The 22,363-nt window shown below is 40.3% G+C and overlaps 1 protein-coding gene across 1 annotated transcript in view; it reads left to right on the forward strand.

Moving 5' to 3' along the window:
* Window positions 1–6,159: 6,159 nt before the first annotated feature.
* The window catches only part of NELL2 (neural EGFL like 2), a 507,676-nt gene continuing 491,472 nt past the window's right edge, over window positions 6,160–22,363 (forward strand). The window contains exon 1 of the mRNA XM_086399811.1: window positions 6,160–6,178. The gene's annotated coding sequence lies outside the window, so the exon portion shown is untranslated. The remainder of the gene's footprint in view (window positions 6,179–22,363) is intronic.

Raw genomic sequence — 22,363 nt, forward strand, 5'->3', positions numbered from 1 at the left:
CCTAGTCTTTTACAATTCAATTCAGTTAAGTTCAGTCACTCAGTCATGTCCGACTCTTTGCGACCCCATGGACTGCAGCATGCCAGGCCTCCCTGTCTATCACCCAACTCCCGGAGTCCACCCAAACCCATGTCCATTGAGTCAATGATGCCATCCAACTATCTCATCCTCTGTCATCCCCTTCTCCTGCTGCCCTCAATCTTTCCCAGCATCAGGGTCTTTTCCAATGAATCAGCTCTTCACATCAAGTGGCCAAGGTATTGGCTTTTCAGCCTCAACATCAGTCCTTCCAATGAGCACCCAGGACTGATCTTTAGGATGGACTGGTTGGATCTCCTTGCAGTCCAAGGGACTCTCAAGAGTCTTCTCTAACACCACAGTTCAAAAGCATCAATTCTTCAGCGCTCAGCTTTCTTCACAGTCCAACTCTCACATCCATACACGACCAGAGGAAAACCATAGCCTTGACTAGACGGACCATTCTTGGCAAAGTAATGTCTCTGCTTTTTAATATGCTGTCTCGGTTGGTCGTAACTTTCCTTCCAAGGAGTAAGCGTCTTTTAATTTCATGGCTGCAATCATCATCTGCAGTGATCTTGGAGCCCCCCAAAATATAGTCAGCCACTGTTTCCACTGTTTCCCCATCTATCTGCCATGAAGTGATGGGACCAGATGCCATGATCTCAGTTTTCCAAATGTTGAGTTCTAAGCCAATTTTTTCACTCTCCTCTTTCACTTTCATCAAGAGGCTCTTTAGTTCTTCTTCACTTTCTGCTATAAGGATGGTGTCATCTGCATATCTGAGGTTATTGATATTTCTCCTGGCAATCTTGATTCCAGCTTGTGCTTCCTCCAGCCCAGCATTTCTCATGATGTACTCTGTGTATAAGTTAAAGAAGCAGGGTGACAATATACATACAGCCTTGATGTTCTCCTTTTCCTATTTGGAACCAGTCTGTTGTTCCAGGTCCTGTTCTAAGTGTTGCTTCCTGACCTGCATACACGTTTCTCAAGAGGCAGGTCAGGTAGTTTGGTATGCCTATCTCTTTCAGAATTTTGCACAGTTTATTGTGATGCACACAGTCAAAGGCTTTGGCATAGTCAATAAAGCAGAAATAGATGTTTTTCTGGAACTCTCTTGCTTTTTCGATGATCCAGCAGATGTTGGCAATTTGATCTCTGGTTCCTCTGCCTTTTCTAAAACCAGCTTGAACATCAGGAAGTTCACGGTTCATGTATTGCTGAAGCCTGGCTTGGATAATTTTTTTTTTTTTTACCTTTAAATTTCTTTTTTCTATTATTTATTTTAATTGGAGGCTAATTACTTTACAATATTGTGGTGGTTTTTGCCATACATTCACATGAATCAGCGAAGGGTATACCTTTAAATTTCAATTACTAACATAATAGTCAAGTTATATCCTAGTACTCTGGAACTGTTCCACAAATCCATCCCTATTTAAGAGTTCATGGATGCATTATTTTATTTTATTTTTTTCCTTTTTTTAAAATTTTATTTTATTTTTAAACTTTACAATATTGTATTGGTTTTGCCAAATATCAAAATGAATCCGCCACAGGTATACATGTGTTCCCCATCCTGAATCCTCCTCCCTCCTGGCTTGGAGAATTTTAAGCATTACTTTACTAGTGAGTGAGATGAGTGTTTAAAGTAGTTTCTTTTGGTCAAAACTGTATTTTTATATTGTGGGTCTGTGAATATACAAATCTTCTTTATAATGAAGAAACTCAAGTCATAAACATCAAATCAGAAGCCCTAACACCATTATTTTAAATAGGATATGATTGTCTTCTCTCTCTTTCTCTCTCTCTTTATATATATATATATCAGATCAGATCAGATCAGTCGCTCAGTCGGGTCCAACTCTGTGACCCCATGAATCGCAGCACGCTAGGCCTCCCTGTCCATCACCAACTCCCAGAGTTCAGTCAGACTCACGTCCATTGAGCCAGTGATCTATCTATCTATATATATATATATATATAAAACTTTTAAATTCCTTTCATGTAAGTATTACAACTGGCCATTTAATTGCTCACTTGTACTAAAAGAGTTAGCTAATAAAATTCATGTGCCCTATATACAGGGGAGGCCAAACAAACCGAAATATCAGAGTTTGGAGCAGAGAAAGGTTTATTTATTGTAGGACCATGCCAGGAGAAGGGAGTGGGACCTGGAGGTCATTCCCCCCTCCCCCAAACCACCCAACTACCTGAAGGGTATCAGGAAGGCCTTTTTAAAGGCAAGGACTGGAGAGGGGTATCCCAGGGTATGTGATCAGCTTGTGCACAATTCTCTGATTGTTAATGTTAAGGTAATAAGGCAGTTAACATTATCAACTCTTTGACACCAGAAGGTCTGGGGGCTTATAATCATCAAGTAGTTCATTTCTTCCATTTGATGGTGGTTTTTAGCATCTGAAGAACTCAGGAAATATGCATGAGTCATCTGGGTGCTTCAGAGAGGAGCTACAGCAGAGGATATGGGGGAGTGGCCTGCCCTGGGAAGGTTCCATAAGGTCCTGCTTGGTTACAAAAAGGGATTATACGTTCACTTTAAAGGTTTTTTCCTGTCTTTATCATCTTCATTTATTTTAAGTTCAATTTCTGTTTTATTGTATGATCTCAATGATTTTCTCTAGGTATTTTGAATCACTGCATTTCTGAAGATTTTATTCCTTTTTGCCTAATTTCATGTTATTCTCTCTTCTTCCCTGGTGTGAAATGTCTATAGTAACTAGACTGTATGCTACTTATTTATGCCATATTTTTTCTCCTTTGTAAGATTTGTCTTGACTTATCTTTGAGAATTTACATCTTAGGGTTTATTTTTTTTACTTTTATTTCAGCAATGGAATTAAGTTTGAATTATGAGTTCCAAACTATTTGTTAACTTCATGTTTCATTGAAGACCAATTGCATCTTCCTCTCCAAGTGAGCTCAGCTTCAGACTCAATGAATGCACTGCTTTTATCTAGACATCTAAATGAGAAGCCTGCGAGTAACCCTGGATGTCTTTTTCTGTCTACCTGACTCTCTCTCTCAAAGTACAACCAACTCCAAACATGTACCCTATATCCAAACATCCTAAACATGTATTTACTTCTCTCCATACCACATTCTTTGTTCCAGTATAGGACATCCTCTCTTACCTGGAATAAGCTTATAATTTGTCTCTCCTTTGCCAACCAAGGAAGAGACTAACTAGCAGTAATCTGTTCTTCACATTTTACTTTGATCTCTCTAAAACAAGATCTGTCACCTAGCACTATGAGCATTTGGGGCTAGATCATTCATTGCTGTGCAGGACCTTATAGGATGCCACCAGTAGCCCCAGTCTCTACCTACTAGCAAATCCTCCTCCTCCCCAAGTCATGACAATAAAAAATATCCAAATGTCCCTGGGGGAGGGAAGATTCCCCTCAGTAAAGAGACACTTCCCTAAAATATAAATTTTAGCATGTCACCCCCCTCCAGGTATGTCACTGATTGCTTATTTAATTTATCAAAAAAAAAAAAAAACCCAAAAAACTATGTGTTTGCAAGTCTCTGTCCTAGACTATAAGAATATCATGGTGAGCAAGTTAAATGTGGTCATTACCCACACAGCTTATATTCAGTTTCACTGAACAATCTAAGTCAATAAAAAAGAGTAAATTATAATAAGTTCTAGAAAGGAAACAAAATAGAGATGGCACAGACTTTACCCGGAGTGGTAACATTCCAGGTACATTGTGAAAGATAAGAAAAAGTTAGATGTGCAAAAAATGATGGGAGAAAGGTTCTTGGCAGGGGAAAGATGATGTGCAAGTGCTTTGAAGCAGAAGAACAAGCTGTGTTTGAGGAACTGGGGTAGAATATATGGACACAAGCACTGCAGAGGGGAAAAGTATGTAGAATTGGGCAGGGGCTAGATCAAGATGAGTTGTATAAGACGTGTTAAGCAGCATTCTAAGTGCAACAGAAGCTATGGAAGAGTGAAGGAATGATTACTTTTTAAAAGTCACTTTCTTGTGTATGGAGAATGGAATGGGAAGTGATAGGCAAGAGATTAAAAAGTAGGCAGAAAGAGGAAGGGAGGAAGGAAGGAAGAAGGAAAGAAAGGGAGAAAGAGAGAAAGAAAGAGAGGAAGTTAAACAGAGTCATCCCCCTAAAACTGAGTTCCCTTGCTGAGTCTATGATTAATCTATTTATAACTTTATTCCCTTCTTGTTTTGCCCCTGTTCCCTTAATATGGTAGACTATCAGTGAAAAAGGACCCTATGGGTCCTTCCCAAGTACAAAAGCCCCTCTGTGTTCCCTGTTTCTTGTTTTTATTTTAAAAAAAAGGCTTTAGTCTCCTAGACTTTCCCTGAGTTCCAAAGAGCAGGTTCAAGCAGTTAATGATTAGGACAATAGGGTCACAGGACTCCTAGTTCCTCCTGAATATATATATATATATATATATATATATATATATATATATAACAATCTAGATGCATATCTTTGAGTTGTTCTGTAGGAAATAGGATCCTCTCCCCTCAACCAGGTGGAGGATGATGAATACACGTTATGATCACACATGCTACTAACCTCTCCCTTAACTGTGTCTTTAAACACCTTTGTCTGAAAGCCATTGCGGCATTCAAGTATCCTGAACATGAGCTGCCCATTCTCCTTGCTTGACTCCCTGCAAATAATTTAGCTGCAAACATCTGCTGTCAGAGTTTGACTTTCTGCGCTGTGGGCACATGAGCTCTTGCCCTGTAATTGAAGAAGGAAGGAGGAAAGGAAGGAATAAAGGAAGAGAGGGAGGGGAAAAAGGAAGGAAGGAAAAGGCTATTTAGTAGACTAAATGGGAAATGAAGAAATGATGGTGGTATGAACAAAGCTAATGGCATTTTATTTATTTTATTATTATTATTGGCTACGTTGGGTCTTCATTCTTTTCACAGGCTTTCTCTGGTTACAGTGAGCGGGAGCTACTCTTCATTTCAGTGCACAGGCTTCTCTTGTTGCAGCTCACAGGCCCTAGAGCATGTGGATTTCAGTAGCTGCAGCACACTGGCTCAGTAATTGCAACATACAGGCTCAATAGTTGCAGACTATGGGCCCTAGAGGAGAAGGCAATGACACCCCACTCCAGTACTCTTGCCTGGAAAACCCCGTGGATGGAGGAGCCTGGTGGGCTGCAATCCATGGGGTCACAAAGAGTAGGACACAACTGAGCGACTTCACTTTCACTTTTCATTTTCATGCATTGGAGAAGGAAATGGCAACCCACTCCAGTGTTCTTGCCTGGAGAATCCCAGGGATGGGAGCTTGGTGGGCCGCCATCTATGGGGTCACACAGAGTCAGACACGACTGAAGTGACTTAGCAGCAGCAGCAGCAGCATGGACCCTAGAGCATCCAGGCTTCAGTAGTTGCAGCAAGTGGGTTTGGTAGTTATAGTTCATGGGCTTTAGAGTGCAGGCTCAATAATTGTGCATGGGCTTAGTTGCTCTGTGGCATGTGGAATCTTCTGGGACCAGGGATCAAACCTGTGTCTCCCATATTGGCAGGTAGATCCTTATCCACTGCACCACCAGTGGATAAGATGTCCTAATGGGATTTTTTTTTCTGATGGCATTATAAATGGAAAGAAATTAATATATTTGAAATAGGTAGTGAAACTAGAGTCAGTGGGACTTTCCGATGGATTAAATGTGATGAATGATGGAAATGAAGAGGTCATGAAGATTTTGAGGTCTGTGGGTTAAGCAGGGAGATGAACAATGAAGACATTTACTAAGATGGTGAAAGTATGGGGAACGAGTTTGGACTGGCAATTCAATTATGGGCTCATGAAGCTGATGAGTCATTCAATGAACATTGTCTGAAGGTGGTTATAGGAAACTGGGCTTGAGAGGTGACGTCTATACTGGAGATACCAATTACAGGTCAAAATATAGGTGGTGGGAAACTACGGGGTGGGAGGAGTATAGAGAGAAAACACAAGACGGCCGTGGAGTAACTGTGAAGAATGCCAGCAAAAAGTTTGTGAAGGCAATAGCCTGTTGTGAGAAGGAGTAGGCACTGAGGTAAGAGGAGGTGAAAGAATGCGTTGTGTCAGGAAGCCAAGAGAAGATTATTGCAAGGAAGAGAAGGCTAACCGCCTCCGCAAGTACTTCTGAGAGGTAAGATAAGGACAGAGAAAAGTTCTTTGCATCTGACAACAGAGAATGAAAATGACATTGACAAAAGTAGTTTTAAATGTAACTGAAAGTGACCGCAGCCCACTGAATATGTTGCCAAACCCAGCTTTGTTGTCATAGTGAGGCCAAACAAAACCTTAAATGTTTGGAGCAGAGAAAGGTTTATTGCAAGGGCCATACAAGGAAAATCAGGCCCCTTGTGACTCAAAAAAACCTGAACTCTCCTATAGTTTTCAGGGAATGGTTTTTAACAGCAAAATCTGGGGTGAGAGCTGCAGGGTTTGTGACTTTCTTCTGATTGGTAGGTGAGGAGGTGACAGGGTAATGTAGGAATCTCAGTCTCCAGCCATCTTATTCCAGCCAGTCTAGGGTCCACATACTTGTGCTCAGCCTGAAGTTACAATCCTCCTCCTGGAGGGGGCCCCAACTCCTGTGTAAGAACCAGTATCAGACTGCTATTCACGTCCCCTGAGGAGGAATCAGGCCACTTCCCCATGGCTGTACAATTGATTCTCCGTTTCTTGACTGCCTTTCCTTTGTTTCTATATTCCCTTGCTCTCCTGATTAGTAACTGTTTGAATCTTCCCTCCTGAACTCAGTGAAGTTCTGGAAGGCTGAAGCCTTTTTCCTACAAACAAGAAACAGGGGACATGGAAAGGGTTTTGTACCCACGAGGGTCCTGCAGGGTCCTATCCAGTTTCAAAGAGAGAAAAAGTTTGAAGCAGTTTTGCTGTGATGGGGATGAAAAGACAGTGTGGAGTGTGGAGGGGCATATACAATGAAGTGAGGTCCCTTTCTTTTAAGTCAGAGCTACTAGAGAATATCAGGGTAACAGTGGAGTGCTACAGTTGAGAGGGAATGTTGACAATGTAGGAAAGGGAAGGAAGGAGACAGTCTTGATGACAGCAAGAGGGTTTGGATAAAGGGCCATGGGTAGAAGAGGGGCCTTCCTTCAGGAGGGGAGAGCACTTTCTCCACTGGACTCACAGAGAAGAGCAGTGAAGAGGCATATCTGTGTAGGTACGTGGGACCCTTTCAAGGTCCGAGAGTGGGCTCTTGTCTAACACTTGGAAATGAATTGTTCAAGGAAAACACATCCTGACAAAGCAAAAGAATTTACTGGGAAGGTGCGCCTAGACAGAGAGCAGCGGGAGAAGTGCTCTGCCACATGGCTCACAGCCTCAGGTTTAATGGTAATGGGGTTAGTTTCCACGTTGTCTCTGGCCAATCATCTTGCTTGTTCCCACATTTGGTCTGACTTGAGGCCACCTGATTCGAAGAGCTGACTCATTGGAAAAGACTGATGCTGGGAGGGATTGGGGGCAGGAGGAGAAGGGAACAACAGAGGATGAGATGGCTGGATGGCATCACCGACTCAATGGACATGAGTTTGGGTGAAATCCGGGAGTTGGTGATGGACAGGGAGGCCTGGCGTGCTGCGATTCATGGGGTCGCAAAGAGTCAGACATGACTATGTGACTGAACTAAACTGAACTGAACCATTCTCCATCTCGATGGGGGTTGATCCTTTAGAAGAACTCAAAGATTTTGTTCTGTATGGTCCTTGAGAGGGAACCAGCATCCTGCTTTAATACTGACTATTGTTTCTTGATTGCTCCTCCTTTGTTCTGCATTCCCTCCCTTCTCCAATTACTGTTTGATTCTGCCCTGTGGTATTCAGGAAGGTCTAGGAGGATGAATGAAACCTATTTCCTACAAACAATAAACAGGGCAGGGGACACCACAGAAAGTGTTTACACCTTGAGGACCCCAAGGGTCCTCCTGAGTTTCAGTCCGTGTTATGAATTTAAAGAGAAACTAGTAAGTGTACACATATAATTTTTCTTTACCAATTTTCAGATGCCAGTGCATGTATGAGGAAGGCAGATTAACAATCAGGGTTTTGACAAGAGTGTAGTATGGAGGGAGAAAAGAATAAGAGAGCTCAGGGTCTTTGGAAAGAGTGTGGTTATGATGGTTGACCATGATCTATGCTAGATGAGGGATGGGCTGAGGAAAGGGCTGAGGGCAGAGACTGGCTGTTAGAAAGTGGTGGGATCGACGTAGTGGGGGTCTTTGTTGTTATTGTTGTTCAGTCCCTAAGTCATGTCCAACTCTTTGCGACCCCATATACTGCAGCATGCCAGGCTCCTCTGTCTTCACTATCTCCCAAGTTTGCTCAAATTCACGTCCACTGAGTTGGTGATGCTACCTAACCATCTCATCCTCTGCCACCCTCTACTCCTCTTGCCGTCGATCTTTCCCAGCACCAGGGTCTTTTTCAATGAGTTGGTTCTTCACATCAGATGGCCAAAGTGCTGGAGCTTCAGCTTCAGCATCAGTCCTTCCAATGAATATTCAGAGTTGATTTCCTTTAGGATTGACTGGTTTGATCTCCTTGCATTCCAAGGGACTCTCAAGTCTTCTCCGTAACCAAAATTTGAAAACATTAATTCTTTTGCCTTCAACCTTCTTTATGGTCCAACTCTCCCATCTGTATATGATTACTGAAAAACCATGACTTTGACTATATGGACCTTTGTGGGCAAAGTGATGTCTTTGCTTTTTAATGTGTGTCTAGATTTGTCATAGCTTACCTTCCAGTATAGGTCGTTATCTTGGGAATATAGAAACAAGAGATCTGGTGACTGGGAAGTGTGATGCTGTAATATTGTCTTATTATAAGAATATTGAGCAGAGATCCCTGTACTACACAGTGGATCCTTCTTGTTAATCTGTTAGTGTGTCCCTGTCAATCCCAGACTCCCAATTTATCCCACCCTACCCTTCTTTTCCCTTTGGTAAACATAAATTTGTGTCCTAAAAAAATTTAGAAATAATGAGGTTTCTAGTACTTATGAGATCTAGGTTGGAACCATGTGGATAGGTGGCTGCTAGGATGGAGAGAAAGGTCATTAATGATAAAGAGGTGAAGGAGCTGAAGATTCCCATTGCTTTTAGAATGAAGCTTAAATTCTTTAACAGGACATTCACAGGTCTATGTGAAATTATCCCTGCTTTATTCTCAATCTAACCATCTCCTCACTCCAGACTCTTTACTGCATCTTGCTCTTCACACTCTTACTATATTCATGAGTGAGGTATGTAAGTAAATTACGTACACTTAATTACACTCTTTCACTCCAGGTGGACAGCTCTGCCATGCTTTCATCTTAACTAGACAAACTATTTGTCGATGTGCTCTCCCACTTGCTGTTGTGCTATTAGATATTAGATATCTAATAATAAACTTTGTACCTGCATGTACAATTTTGCCTCCATGAGAAATGCATTTTTCACTGGGGGTAAAGATCCAGGGAAAGATAGCTTCTAGCCTCTAGCTCTTGGCTCACTTTTGCCTCACTGAAATCAGTTTGGAAACGTGAAGAGAGCAGTGGACCATATAGATGAGTGGTTCTCCAGGGACATTGTAATGTCTGGAGATATTTTTGATAATCATGACTGAGGTTATACTGGTGGCATCTTATGGGTAGAGGCAGGAATAATGCTGAACATCAAATAGCGTATAGGATAGTTGCTATAGCATAGATTATCTGGCTCAAAATGTCAATAATTCCAAGACTGAGAAACTCTACCATAGATAAAGACATGTCCACATAGAGCCACAAAACTTTGAACACAATTTAAATAAAGACATGTCTACAAATACACATGGAATTTTGAACAAAACTTCAGGGGTTTCCTTAATAAGCCAACTCTGAGTCAATTGCTGTTGTTTAGTCCCTCAGTTGTGTCTGAACTCCTGTGACCCCCATAGACTATAGGCCACCAGGCTTGTCTATCCTTTGGATTTTTTTCCAGGCAAGAATACTGGAGTGGGTTTCCATTCCCTTCTCCAGGGGATCTTCTTGACTCAGGGATTGAACCCACATCTCCTGAATTGGCAGGCATATTCTTTACCACTGAGCCACCTGGGAAGCCCCTGAGTCAGATGATCTCAGGTCAAAACCCTTTGCTGGAAGATTCTATGTAGTCCTATATCAGAAAGATAGACTTCTTTGAGCATTATTTCAAACAAGTGAATTAAATTTTAGAATAGTATCAAAAATGTATTTAATGCTTGACAGTCTTCTACAAAAGAACACATTTTTACAAAAACTTTCCACGTTATTTTCAAATCAATGCATATTTTAAGCCAAATATGATACAGATGTTTTTGATTCATATATTAATACATCAAGATGTTTTGTATGGATCATTTAATGTTAGCAAAGTCTCCAAAGGGTCATTTAATTTTCAAAGGTGGGAGGTCATATTTTTCCATTAGAAAATTCACTAACATGGGCTCAAATCATGTTCAAGTGCACAGTCCCATTAGGATTTGGAAAAAACAAGTCATCTCTTCTTTATTTTATCATGCTTATGCAATATGCAAGTGCTTGGGGAATGACTTAAGAAATGGCTAAATAGATCTTTGTTCTATTATATCACCAATAAAGTTTAGGTTTAAGTCTTTTTGTAACTGTTGCCTTGTTAAAACAGTTTAAAAATCCCAGGAAATGGCGTAAGTTCTTTGTTGAACAAGTGTGCTAATAACTTTCATAAAAATCTCACTATTTGGAATTTATAAAACTTTCTGCTGCAGTCTAGGAATTCATTTAAAAGTTGATTATATCAGTCCTGCATATATATTAAAAGGCACATTTCATTGATCATTCAATAATAGGCTCTGACTTCAGAAATGTATTATTAAATGCATGCTATTTACTATTCAATTGTCTAGGATTGAAAAGCAAGCAGATTTAAGAAAAAGCACTTCAAATCACTGAGCAGTCTTTACATTTTTAATGCCATTGAATAACATACATGTCACTCCTTATGCTTTTAATTTTAGTTTGTATGTCTGGTTGGTAGAATATGAAGGCATATTATATGTAGCATTTTTTTCCTCTAAATAAGGAGCTTAAAGTGCAAAGAATGATGATTATGATTGCAGTTAAAAATATTCATTATATTAGAATTTGAGAAGGGAAAATGAAGAACTGAGGCAAATATTTGGTTTTCATCTATTCAGTCATTCATATAACAAATATTTATGTGTTCCAGACTCGGAACTAGGAATTGCAGATAATATAAAAATGCATTGAATGGGGATCATCTCCTCAATGAGTTCACTATTTGAGGTGGGAGATAAGGTAGGACATTCATTCACTCAGTCAGTCAGTCAACAGATGAGTACTGAGCACTTATTATGTTACAGGTATAGTTCTAAGCTCTAAGGAACCATCAGCTTATTAAATAGCCAGAGTCTCTTTCTTTAAGTAGAGTACACTGAGTGTTTCTTGCATTGGGAAGATCTGATAAGAGATTGATGAGAAGAAGGCTGTTCCTTCAGAGGAATATGAGCAAGGTATTAATTACTGAGATAATCATGATGGTGTGGTCACTTACCTAGAGCTGGACATCCTGGAGTGTGAAGTCACATAGGCATTAGGAAGCATTACTATGAACAAAGCTAAACAGAATTCCAGCTGAGCTATTTTAAATCCTGAAAGATGATGCTGTAAAAATGCTACACTCAATATACCATTAAATATGGAAAACTCAGCAGTGGACACAGGACTGAAAAAGGTCAATTTTCATTCCAATCCCAAAGAAAGGCGATGCTTAAGAACGTTCAAACTACCGTACAATTGTGCTCATTTCACATGCTAGCAAGGTTAGCATGTGAAATCCTTCAAGCTAGGCTTCAGCAGTATGTGAGCTGAGAACTTCCAGATGTACAAGATGGATTTACAAAAAAGGCAGAGGAACCAGAGTTCAAAATACCAAAATTCATGGGACCATGGAGAAAGCAGGCGGTTCCAAAAAAAAATCTACTTTTGCTTCACTGACTATGCTAAAGCTTTTGATTGTGCAGATCACAACAAACTGAAAAATTCTCTAAAATGTGGGAGTCCCAGACCACCTTACCTGCTTCCTGAGAAATCTGTATATGGGTCAAAAGAAAACAGAAGGGACATGGAACAACAGACTGGTTCAAAATTGGGAAAGAAGCATGACAAGGCTGTATATTGTCTCCCTGCTTAACTTACATGTAGAGTATATCATGCGAAATGCTGAACTAGATGAATCACAAGCTGGAATCAAGATTTCCAGGAAAATTATCAACAACCTCAGGTATATAGATGATATCACTCTCATGGCCGAAAGAGATGAATGAAAGAGCCTCTTCATTAGGATGAAAGAGGAGAGTGAAAAATCTGGCTTGTAACTCAACGTTAAAAAAACTAAGATCATGGCATCCAGTCCCATTATTTCTTGTCAAATAGAAGGGGAAAAGTGGAAGCAGTGACACATTTTGTTTTCTTGGGCTCCAAAATCACTGTGGACAGTGACTTCAGTGATGAAATTAAAGGATGCTTGCTCCTTGGAAGAAAACCTATGGCAAACTTAGGGTACTGTAAAGCAGAGATGTTATTTTGTTAAAAACAATAAAAATGTATAGTCAAAGCTATGTTTTTTCCAGTTGTCATGTATGAATGTGAGAATTGAACCATGAAGAAGGCTGAGTGTCAAAAAATGGAAGCATTCAAACTGTGGTGTTGGAGAAGACTCTTGAGAGTCCCTTGGACTGCAAGGAAATCAAACCTGTCAATCCTAAGGGAAATCAACCCTGAATATTCATTGGAAGGACTGATATTGAAGCTGAAGCTCCAATATTTTGGCCGCTTGATGCAAAGAGCTGACTCACTGGAAAAGATCCTGATGCTGGGAAAGATTGAAGACAAAAGGAGAAGGGGACAGCAGAAGATAAGATGGTTAGTTATTAATATCATCACCTACTCAATGAGAATGACTTTGAGCAAATTCCAGGAGATAGTGGTGGACAGAGGAGCCTACTGTGCTACAGTCCATGGGGTTGCAAAGAGTCAGACATGACTTAGTGACTGAACAACATACAGCTAATGGCCATACTTCCTTTACTCACTGAGTGTATACTATGAGTCAGATACTGTGATAGGCTCATGTAATTCTTCAATATCCATTGAAATAGGCATTGTATAAAATGAATAAAGCGAGAGTTAAAGAGACTAAATATTTCATTCAAGATCATAAGCCATGTGTACTTTGTACTGAATTTGCATAGTTTATCTTCAGACTAAGTTGCTTGTGCCTTAGTATGTAAGTACTGAGGAGCTACCAAAGGCTTTTTGGCAGTGCTTTAGGAAATTTGACCTGGCAGTAGGTGGCGGCTGTGGTAAAGAACCCACCCACCAATGCAGGAGATGTAAGAGATGAGGGTTCAATCCCTGGGTCAGGACAATCCCCCAGAGAAGGGCATGGCAACCCACTCCAATATTCTTGCCTGGAGAAGCTCCATGCCATAGGGTCGCAAAGAGTCAGACATGACTGCAGTGACTGAGCACTCACTCACACATAGTATGAATAGCAAGGAAGGATGCAAGATTAATGTAACCTTACTGCCTCTGAATGTTTTTCTTGATGTCTTTCTCCAAGAGAGATGTCTGACAATCTGTGGCATAAATGCAGTTTGACTTCTACATGTGGCACTTGATTATATTTGATTTTGTATTTTACAGTACCATGTAGATATGTCTTTGAGAACATTATCATCTTCTTGAAAATTGTAGAAATAATCTGTTCATCATATCTGTTGACAAACTCTTTCCATTGCTAAGGAGAACCCATGGCACATAATTTGAGCATAGATGACTCCATCCTTCAGATACAAACGAGGACACATGGGCCAGGCCTAATTTGAGCACCTCATTTCCCTGACCATAGTGCTTAGTTCAGGAAGAGTTGTCAATGAGTTGTCAAGAGTTGACAATGAAAATTGCCAAGTCTGAACAAAGAGAAAACAGAGAGCTATTGAGAGAGTTTCTTTCTTTCTGTAGGCATTGCTAAGATAGCAGGATGTGGGCTTTGGGGCTGCTATTCATTGTGCCTAGAAGATCTTTCCAAGATAGGAGGAGTGAGAACCATATATGAGCAACTGGATCCCACTGTGCTTGAAGGCAGAAACCTATGGGCTTTTTGTTTACATAAGCTAGTGAAAAATCTATTTTGCTAATTGGTTTGATATGGGGATTTATCACTAGCAATTGAAAGAGTCCTAACTAGTAGAATGACATGACATTGATTTCTCATATCATTCATTGTGTCTTGGCCATAAAATACTAATTGGTGAGCCCCAAACTCACTGAATTCAAACAATTAAGGATACATAGACAAAAATACAAAATACTTTCTGTCTTAGTTAACTACTTACTTCTATTTCATGAAAATATCGCATCACAAAATTCCCAAGTAACATACGAGGTGGTGGTAGAATTTTGCTTTTTAATAGAATGCTGACATTTGGCTTTTTGAGGCTAATTGTAATACAGTTTTCCAAGGAAATACAGCAATTCAGACATATTAGAAGCTTGATGGAAATGGTGGAAATTAGATTTATGAGAAGCAGCTTAGGGTATTCAGGTTGTGAATCACAGAACATTTTCATTCAAGACAAAGAAAATAATATAATCTCATTAACTAGAAGCCTATGGTAACTTCAGAAACCCTGAAAACTGGTGAATAATCAGGCTAAGATACTGAAATAATAAATTTATGTACTCTGGGATGAAGCAACAGATGGACAGAGCAATGGTAGTTTAATCATATTTGCATAAAACCATTGCCTCCTAAAATTCACAGCAGGGTGAGCTTTGGGTAGACTCTATTACAGGACTGTTGCTATAAGTGTGGGAGATTGAGTGAATATCCCAGTCTTAGTAGGACTGAATGATCTCCACAATTAAGGTCAAGAAGGTTTCCATGAAGTCAGAGACTATGGCTTTGTACTGAAAGTGGGCGGTAATCAACAGAAGTTCAGTCACTCAGTCGTGTCCAAATATTTGTGACCCCACTGACTGCAGCACGCCAGGCTTCCCTGTCTATCACCAACTCCCAGAGCTTGCTCAAACTCATGTCTATCCAGTCGGTGATGCCATCCAACCATCTCATTCTCTGTTGTCCCCTTCTCCTCCTGCCTTCAATCTTTCCCAGCATCAAGGTGTTTTCTAAGGAGTCAGCTCTTCACATGAGTGGCCAAAGTATTGGAGCTTCAGCTTCAGCATCCATCCTTCCAATGAATATTCCAGGATTAATTCACTGGTTTGAAATCCTTACAGTCCAAGGGACTTTCAAGAGTTTCCTCAACACCACAGTTCACAAGCATCAAATCTTCAGCACTCAGCTTTCTTTATGGTCCAACTCTCACATCCATACATGACTACTGGAAAAACCATAGCTTTGACTAGACGGACCATTGTTGGCAAAGTAATGTCTCTGCTTTTTAATATGCTGTCTACGTTGGTCATAGCTTTTCTTCCAAGGAGCAAGCGTTTTTTAATTTCATGGCTGCAGTCACCATCTGCAGTGATTTTGGAGCCCAAGAAAATAAACTGTTTCCACTGTCACTGTTTCCATTGTTTCTCCATTTATTTGCCATGAAGTGGTGGGACTGGATGCCAAGATCTTTGTTTTCTGAATATTGAGTTTTAAGCCAGCTTTTTCATTCTCCTCTTTCACTTTCAACAAGAGGCTCTTTAGTTCCTCTTCTCTTTCTGCCATAAGGATGGTGTCATCTGCATATCTGAGGTTATTGATATTTCTCTCAGCAATCTTGATTCCAACTTCTGCTTCATCCAGCCCAACATTTTGCATGATGTACTCTATAAGTTAAATAAGCAACATGACAATATACAGCCTTGATGTACTCTTTTCCCAATTTGGAACCAGTCCACTGTTCCATGTCCAGTTCTAACTGTTGCTTCTTGACCGGCATACAGATTTCTCAGGAGGCAGGTAAGGTGATCTGGTATTCCCATCTCTTTAAGAATTTTCCAGTTTGTTGTTGTGATCCACATTCAAGGCTTTAGCATAGTCAATGAAGCAGATGTATTTCTGGAATTCTCTTGCCTTTTCTTTGATCCAACAGATGTTGGCAATTTGACCTCTGATTCCTATGCATTTTTGCATTTCTTTTTCTTGGGTGTGGTTTGATCACCACCTCCTGTACAGTGTTACAAACTTTTGTTCATAGTTCTTCAGGCACTCTGTCTCTCAGATCTAATTTCTTGAATCTATTTGTCACTTCTACTATATAATTGTAAGGAATTTGATTTAGGTCATACCTGAAAGGTCTAGTGGTTTTCCCTACTTTCTTCAATTTAAGTCTGAATTTTGCAATAAGGAGTTCATAATCTGAGCCACAGTGAGCTCCCGGTCTTGTTTTTGCTGACTATGTAGAGCTTCTCCGTCTTTGGCTGCAAAGAATGTAATCAATCTGATTTCAGTACTGACCATCTGGTGATGTCTGTGTGTAGAGTCATGTCTTGTGTTGTTGGAGAGGGTGCTTGCTATGACCAGTTTGTTCCCTTGGCAAAACTCTGTTAGCCTTTTCTCTGCTTCATTTTGTACTCCAAGGCTAAAATGGCCTGTTACTTCAGATATTTCTTGATTTCCTACTTTCATTCCAGTTCTGACTTCACTTTCACTTTTCACTTTCATGCATTGGAGAAGGAAATGGCAACCCACTCCAGTATTCTTGTCTGGAGAATCCCAGGGACAGGGTAGCCTGGTGGGCTGCCGTCTATGGGGTCGCACAGAGTCAGACACGACTGAAGCGACTTAGCAGCAGCAGCAGCATGATGAAAAGGATATCTTTTTTTGGTGTTAGTTCTAGAAGGTCTTGTAGTCTTCATTAGTGCCTGGGGTATAGACTTGGATTACTGTGATATTGAATGCTTTTCCTTGGAAACAAACAGAGATCATTCTGTCATTTTTGAGATTGCACCCAAGTACTGGATTTCAGACTTTTTGTTGACTATGAGGGCAACCCCATTTCTTCTACATACATCTTCTTCTTGCCCACAGTAATCGATATAATGGTCATCTGAATTAAATTCACCCATTCTGGTCCATTTTAGTTCACTGATTCCTAAAATGTTGATGTTCACTCTTGCCATTTCCTGTTTGGCCTCTTCCAATTTACCTTGATTTATGGACCTAGCATTCCAAGTTCCTGGGCAATATTGTTCTTTAAAGCATCAGACTTTACTTCCATCACAAGTCACATCCGGAACTGGGTGTTGTTTTCACTTTGGCTCCATCTCTTCATTCTTTCTGGAGTTATTTTTCCACTCTTCTCCAGTAGCATATTGAGCACCTACCAGCCTGGGGAGTTCATGTTTTGGTGTCCTGTCCTTTTGCCTTTTCATACTGTTCATGGGGTTTTCAAGGCAAGAATTCTGAAGTGGTTTACCATTCCCTTCTCCAGCGGACCACGTTCTGTCAGAACTCTCCACCATGACCCATCCGTCTTGGGTGGCCCTACACAGCATGGCTCATAGTTTCATTGAGTTAGACAAGGCTGTGACCCATGTGTCCTTCGGTTAGTTTTCTGTGATTGTGCTTTTCATTTTGTCTGCCCTCTGATGGATAAGGATAAGAGGCTTGTGGAAGCTCCCTGATGGGAGGGACTGACTGTGGGGGAATCTGGGTCTTGCTCTGATGGGCAGGGTCATGCTGTAAATCTTTAGTCCAATTTACTGTTGATGGGTGGAGCTGTGTTCCTTCCCTGTAGTTTGGCCTTAGGCCAAACTATAGTATGGGTAATGGCTGTAATGGAGACCTTCTTCAAATGGACTTATGCTAGCACATCATAGCTCCCAGGACTGTTGTATTCAGTGCCCCTGACCCCACAGCAGGCCACTGTTGACTTATGCCTCTGCTAGAGACTCTTGGACACTTACAGGCAAGTCTCATTCAGTCTTTTTTGGGGTCCCAGCTTCTTTCTCTTGGGTCCTGGTGCACACAAGGTTTTGTTTGTGCCTGCCAGGAGTCTGTTTCCCCAGTCCTGTGGAAGTTCTGTAATTGAATCCCACTGGACTTCAAAGTCAAATTCCCTGGGAGTTCTCAGTCCCTTTGCTGGATCCCCAGGTTGGGAAATCTGTTGTGGGCCCTAGAACTTTTGCAACTGTGTGAGAACTTCTTTGGTATAATTGTTCTCCAGTTTTTGGGTCATCTGCTTGGTGGCTCTATGGTGGGGCTAATGGCGACCTCCTCCCAGAGAAGTTATGCCACATGCTGTGCCTCCCACGTCTGCTATAACCAGAGCCCCTGTCTTTGCAGCAGGCTACTGTTGACCCGTGCCTCCATAGGAGACACTCAAACGCTCAAAGGCATGTCTGGCTCAGTCTCTTGTGGGGTCCTTGGGACCTGGTGTGCACAAGGTTTTGTTTGAGCCCTCTGAGTGTTTCTGGTGGGTATGGGGCTTGATTATAAATGCAATTTTGCCCTCCCTACTGTCTTGTTGGGGCTTCTCCTTTGCCCTTGGATGTGGGGTATCTTTTTTTGGTTGGATCCAGCATTCTCCTGTTGATGGTTGTTCAGCAGCTAGTTGCAATTTTGAAGTTCTTGCAGGAGAAGAGAAGCACACATTCTTCTACTCCACCACCTTAGAGCAAGAACAGAAGGTTTCTTCATTTCCCTGGAAAAACAGCAGAAATGTCTTCTACTTGTTACCAGTATATAAGCAGTTAGCAATATTTTTTTAGTACTAATTATATGCTAACTATATCCAGTTTGTTTTTCTCTTATTTATTCCATCCCCAAACCATGCTGCATACCAATGGCATATTATTCTTAAAATAATCATGATAGCTATGATTGGTATCTTATGCTTTTAATACTTTAACACTATTTTCCATTCCCAGTTTAAATACAATAGAAATATTAGGAGGTTTTCTCTAAAAATTATCTCTTCACAATATTTATTTCACATTTCAATTGATAGTATATCCATCTTTGCCACTCAATCACCTAATGTAATCAGGCCTTAAAATTGCTCTTCGGATGTCTGAGTCTGGGCTTCATTTAGGGAGTTACTGACAGTGGGGTTCTACAATGGACTTAACAGTTTGTATCTACTTCCAGCCAGATAATCCTGGACCTGACTTCATTCATTTCCTGTAGTGTTTTTTAAATGTTATTTTAGCAGCTTTATTAAGGCATTATTTATATATAGTAAATTACACATATTTAAAGTGTATAAAATAATAAATTTTTACATACTCATATACCCATGAAAACATAACCACAATCAAGATAATTAAAATATGCTTCACCCCCCAAAGTTTCCTCATATCCATTTGTAATCACTTCTTTCCATTTCTTTCCATTGTCTCTCAACCTTGTGCCTAAAAGGCTACTGTTCTGCTTTCCTTTAATTTGCACTTTCATTAATTCTTATTTCTCAGACTTTTATATAACTGAAACCATACAGTATGTATTCTTTTGTCTGGCTTCTTTTGCTCACCTTAATTCTGAGATTCATGCATGCAGCAAATCAACATATCATTCTTTTATATTGCTGCGTAATATTCCATTGTATGGATACACTTCAATTTGTTTATTTTTTATTCATCTGTTGATAGACATTTGTTTCACTTTTTAACTATGACAGATAAAGCTTCTAAAACATTTGTGTACAAATGTTCATATGAATATATACTTTAATTGTTCTTAAGTAAATACCTAGAACCAGAGTAGCTGAACAACAACAGCATTTCTCTTCAACATTATACTGCAGTTTCTAGTTTGTTCAACATGGTGAGAAGAAATAAAAGGCATCCATATTGGAAAGGAAGAAGTAAAACAGTCTTTATTTACAAAAGACAGGCTCTTTCATGTAGAAAATTCAATTGAATGTATAAAAATCTGTTCAGTTCAGTTCAGTCGGTCAGTTGTGTCCGACTCTTTGTGGCCCCCTGAATCGCAGCACGCCAGGCCTCCCTGTCCATCACCAACTCCCGGAGCTCACCCAAACTCATGTCCATTGAGTTGGTGACACCATCCAGCCATCTCATCCTCTGTCGTCCCTTTCTCCTCCTGCCCTCAATCCCTCCCAGCATCAGAGTCTTTTCCAATGAGTCAACTCTTCTCATGAGGTGGCCAAAGTACTGGAGTTTCAGCCTCAGCATCAGTCCTTCCAATGAACACCCAGGACTGATCTCCTTTAGAATGGACTGGTTGGATCTCCTTGCAGTCCAAGGGACTCGCAAGAGTCTTCTCTAACACCACAGTTCAAAAGCATCAATTCTTTGGTGCTCAGCTTTCTTCACAGTCCAACTTTCATATCCATACATGACCACTGGAAAAACCATAGCCTTGACTAGATGGACCTTAGTTGGCAAAGTAATATCTCTGCTTTTTAATATGCTATCTAGGTTGGTCACAACTTTCCTTCCAAGGAGTAAGAGTCTTTTAATTTCATGGCTGCAGTCACCATCTGCAGTGATTTTGGAGCCCCCAAAAATAAAGTCTGACACTGTTTCCACTGTTTCCCTATCTATTTGCCATGAAGTGATGGGACCAGATACCATGATCTTAGTTTTCTGAATGTTGAGCTTTAAGCCAACTTTTTCACTCTCCTTTTTCACTTTCATCAAGAGGCTTTTTATTTCCTCTTCACTTTCTGCCATAAGGGTGGTGTCATCTGCATATCTGAGGTTATTGATATTTTCCCCAGCAATCTTGATTCAAGCGTGCTTCTTCCAGCCCAGCGTTTCTCATGATGTACTCTGTTAGAACTAACAAATTAGTTTAACAAGGTTTCAGGATACAAGATCAATATATATTGCATATTGTACATTTTATTTCTATCTATCAGTAGATAGAACTGTACTTCTATATACCAATATAATCAGAAATTGAGGTTTAAAAAATACCATTTACAATAGTTTATAAAATTAAAAACCTGCATTAAAAAGATTCTATTACCCCACACCACCAAGCAATCTCATATACCATTCATTTATGTCCTACAATTCAACTTAATCTGCTACTCTCTACCTAGTAAAAGCATCAGATCTTTCAGGACTCAGTCCTGCAAGACTGATCATGCTACCCAACTGAAGATACCAGGTGCAAGTTCAGGTTGCCACCTCTGCTTCTTACTGACTGACTATAAACAGGAGGTTCTTTCTTCCCTTTTCTTGAGTTTGATTAGTTTGTTAGAGCAGCTCACAGAACTCAGAGAAACATTTTACTTACTAAATCACCAGTTTATTACAAAAGGATATAACTCAGAAACAGCTAGATGGAAGAGAGGCATTGGCAAGGTCTGAGGAAAGGGTGGGGAGGTTCCATGCTCTCTGAGAGCACCATTCTCCCAAGATCTCCACACGTTCACCAACCCAGAAGTTCTCTAAATTCCATATTTTGGGGTTTTATGGAAGCTTAATTACACAGACATAATTGATTAAGTTATTTGCCATTGGCCACCAACTCAACCTTCAATCCTTCTCCCATTTCTGGAGGTCAGGGGGGTGGGACTGAAAGTTCTAATCCTCCAATAACATGATGGATTCCCTTGGTAACCAGCCTCCATCCTTAAGTGCTTTCCAGAAGTCACCTCATTAACAAAAATTCAAGTGTGGTCAAAAGGGGTTTGTTATGAATATCTCGATACTTTTATTACTGTTACCACTTGAGAAATTCCAAGAATTTTAGCACCTAGAGTGCTAGGAACCAGGACAAAGATCAAATATACAGTTCTTACTACAAATCACAACATCACAGGGATAAACCTGATAAAATATGTGAAGGATGTGTACACTGAAACCTGCAAAACATTGCTGAAATTTAAAAAGACCTCAATAAATGGAAAAATATACATGTTCACTGACAGAGGATGTAAATTGGACTCAAAATGAGTTTTAGCTTCAATGCAAGCTCAGTCAAAATCCCAGAAGGGTTTTAGGCAGAAATTGACAAACTAGTTCTAAAATTCATATGCAGATGCAAAGGACCTAGAATTGCAAAAACAGTTCTGAAACAGAAGAACAAAGTTAGATGATAAACAGTAGCTAATTTTAAGACTTACAAAACTGGAATAATCAAGAAAATGTGGAATCAGTGTTAAGATAGAAAAACAGATCAATGGAAAATATTACAAAGTCCACAAATAGACTCACACATGTACACACAAGTAATTTTTTACAAAGATTCAAAGGCCCTCATGGCTCAGCTGGTAAAGAATCTGACTACAATGCGTGAGACTTGGGTTTGATCCCTGGGTTGGGAAGATCCCCTGGAGAAGGGAATGGCTACCCACTCCAGTATTCTGTCCTG

The sequence above is a fragment of the Bos grunniens genome, chromosome 5 (assembly GCF_055505025.1).
Source record: "Bos grunniens cultivar Pamir isolate PY7600 chromosome 5, Bosgru_T2T1.0, whole genome shotgun sequence".
Taxonomy (NCBI): domain Eukaryota; kingdom Metazoa; phylum Chordata; class Mammalia; order Artiodactyla; family Bovidae; genus Bos; species Bos grunniens.